Consider the following 3,794-nt stretch of genomic DNA (forward strand, 5'->3'; position numbering starts at 1 on the left):
TATGTTTAAACTAGAGAAGTCAAAAACAAATATGGAATATGGAATGACATTAAGAGACTTTCAAAAAACAATTGAAGAAAGTTATGGTCAGTCAGAGGTAAACAATATAACCACCAAACGTTGATGGTATATTATCATCGTTGAATTCTTGATGAAATACAGATTTCACATTTTTCACTAGAGCATTTTCTTGGCGAAGCACATTTGTTATAGATTTAACTTTGTGAGGTTAAACCAAAGGCCAAAAATCACTTAAATTGTATAAACAAACGATAACTCGCCCATTCCATTGTAACAGACCGTGCCCCGCAAACTTTGTATTGATTAATTGTATCTATATTATATATTCATTTATGTATTTGTTTTATTATTTATTAATATATTTTTTAGGTAAATATATAATATAGATACAATGAATCAATACAAAGTTGGATGGAATGGGGCGAGTATCGTTGGTTTATAATTTAGTGATTTTGGGCCGCCCATGGTTAAACTTTGTTATTTAAACATTCATATTTTTATAGCACAAATCTAAAGGGTTTTGGAGTTCCAGTAATTTATAATGGATCATAATGGATCACCATTTCGCTATTCTGTCAAGGATTGCCATCTAATACAGGTATAAATGTACATAAATGATCACAAGAAATATTTTTTTGCTCAATTGACTTAACTTCTTTGGATGAACTAAACAATGTCATTTCTATTATTCATAAAATATTCTTGTTTTTGGACCACTAACATTGTTTCATTGTAACTCATTATTTTCGATATCAACGGACACATAAATGCAAGCAAAAGATTAATTAAGCATAGAGGGACAAACAACGAAGCATGCAACATAGATATCAAAATAAGCCGAATAACAAATAGTGACTTTTAAACAACTTTCGTGTCAATAAAATTTTTATTTCTTCAATTCATTTACCGTTTCACCAGGTTGGTTGCTGACGCATTCGACAATTGTTTGTTTAATGTGCTTATAACTTTTAAATTTTCCTTTTAATAATTATACAGGATGTATCATTGAAACATTCTTTATACAATGATAATTTCTAAAAAATAGGCACTCGATGAGTACGTAAGGATTTGCTTTTTTGTGATTGACAATTACAAAATACCAGTATGATTGATATAATCTGACAAAAATGGGTGGGAACTCAAAATGTTGGGTATCAAAACACAACACCATAACAAGGTTTTGCCAACACAACCACTACAACTTTGTTGTTTACATTTTCTATGTTATGTATCTGCATAATGTCAAAAACATCTCGCTATTGCCTGCGTTTCACTAGTCTATCGAACATTGGTGTCTACTATCTAATCTCTGAACAAACAAACGTTTAAATTAATAAAATTTGGGAATGGTATATAAAAAAGTGGAAATATAAATTACACTATATCTTAGTAATGAGATGCCCCGATCCTCGTCGAAGACATTTCTCAATACTACCTTTGAAAACGTTTTAACCTAGGAATTAAAAAGCAAATAATGTTTTCCTACCATTATGTTATTTGCTTATATATTTTCAAAATTAGCCCTGCTCCTCATCAGAAAATGTTAAATAATGACAAACATTAATGTCGAAATGTACGTTCAGGCGGTTAACGAATATTCGAGTTCTCGAAAAATACCGCCATTTTTTAAGTGCTTTTTATGTCATTGAGTTTACTATTTATCTTAGTCCTGTTTGAAATGTCAAATTTTACATGAGCCAAATGCATTTAAAACAAAAGATATCGAGGATTTTTTCTCGTTTTTAATGCATTTACGAAGAATATTTGCCGAAAGAGAAATATACATGTTCAGGTAAATGTGATTTTTGATATTCGTGTTAGGAGAGAACTCTCTCTTTGATTGAAGTGTGAAATGTAAACGACATTAATATCTTTATACAAAATGTGTGACCTAAATATACGTCTTCTTATAAAGTTTTCGTTTTTCTTAATGTTAATTCTTTGCTTTATTTTAGACATGAACATTTTTCTGTTAATGCGATCGAGAAACATAGAACAAATGTTAGTGGTTTTAATTCACCATGATGGAGGACTTATATAAATAAAGAAATTGATTATTGACCACGATGAAAACGTATTTGGCTTTTGTTCACCATTCCCTTGAGGCTGAGCTATTTACGAATTGATATTCTACTTCGTCTGAACTGCTTTATAACTGAGGAAATATTAAGATTGTAAGTATCTTTTTCCTTGTTCATCGTTTTTGACAGTAATTTTACAAGACGTATATATATTGTGATTCCACTAGGCCGTTTACATGGCAAGCTATGAATGGGAAATCAAAAGATTTTGTTTTTTAGCGACGTTTCAATCTCCAGTGTCCATAAGTCAAATGCAGTTTATTGGCCTTTGGCTGTTTTAAAACGTTTTCCTGTACATTTTTCTTTCTTAGATCACGATTCTTGTCTCGACAATTGATCGAAAGACAAGTCACTTTTAACCAACGATTTATGATGGTAAGATTTTTACAGCAACAAAATAAACTCATGAGAAAGTTATGTTTATCTCAGGTGTTTAACTTAGCTATTTTAAGATTATACAATTTCATTTTCTTTACAGATTAATAAAACTACAAATTTTGACATTTTTTAATGTTAAAATCTTGTGGGATAAAAACATGGAATTTATCTTCATCAAAAAAAAAACAAATAGTAAAAATCCTAATTTTCTTACTACAGTCAATATTTTCAATTTCATGCCGTGTGCGACATGCACAGTTGTAAGAAATGGCCAATCTTGCTTCTATGCTTGCCGTCGTCGACATGAAATTGGGGATATTTGTCAGAAAGCCTGAAAATTAGCTAGATACGATGGTTAATATCGTCCATTCTTTTTTTTCCGAAACAAGTTTAACTGTTTTCAGTTTGTTGGTCCAAATGTCTAAAATCAAATGAAGAAAATAGTAATGTATCTTTTTTTGAAACGGCAATCCTTGCACATAATTTTTTTTGTCTGACTTTAGTCTTTACGTCTACTTTTGTGTCTACCTTTTTGTTTCCATTAGTCTTCGTCTTTTTGTCAATCTTTCGTCTATCTTTTTGTATATCTTTTTGCCTTTATTTGTGTTACCTTTTTGTCTATATTTTTGTCCACCTTTGTGTCTTCTTTTATGTCTATGTTTTTGTCCACCTTTGTGTCTACCTTATCGTCTATATTTTTGTCCACTTTTGGGTCTACCTCAGTTTCTATACCTTTGCGTCTCTCTTTTGTTATATATTCGCTTTATAATACGAACAGTTATATCACAGGAAGAAGAAAGTCTCACAGGAAACCCACAGGTTTCTATTCTGGGCCCTTTGTTATTCCTAATATATTTCAACGACTTGGCTAATGTGATACAATCCTTTAGTTAGGTGATAAGAACTTACAATATAAAGGAAGTTTATAAATACCTTGGCACAGAAATAGACAGTCTTAATCTGAATTCCATTTTAATAAATGCTGCGTCCTTTATTTTCAAAATAAATAGTGCGCAAAAATTATAAAAAATAAATCCTTGAGGATCAATTTTAGGTGAATCATGGAAATTGTAAATGTCAGATAATTTCAAATATTGTCAAGGTTGAAAAATGAGACATCACCATGAAATATGTGATAGTCAGTCAACATACCAGCAAAATCAAAGTGAAGCACCTTTCATGTTGATGGAAAAATGTTTAAAGGTGAAAGAATGTGACTTTGATCAAAGTTTTTCAACGCGCTTGTATTTCACTCCTTTTCCTTCCAAATCGTAACAAACAACATAGCATTCCATAGCTAGAACCTAAAACTCT

This window comes from Xenia sp. Carnegie-2017, unplaced genomic scaffold (genome assembly GCF_021976095.1).
Source record: "Xenia sp. Carnegie-2017 unplaced genomic scaffold, XeniaSp_v1 HiC_scaffold_6, whole genome shotgun sequence".
Lineage (NCBI taxonomy): Eukaryota > Metazoa > Cnidaria > Anthozoa > Malacalcyonacea > Xeniidae > Xenia > Xenia sp. Carnegie-2017.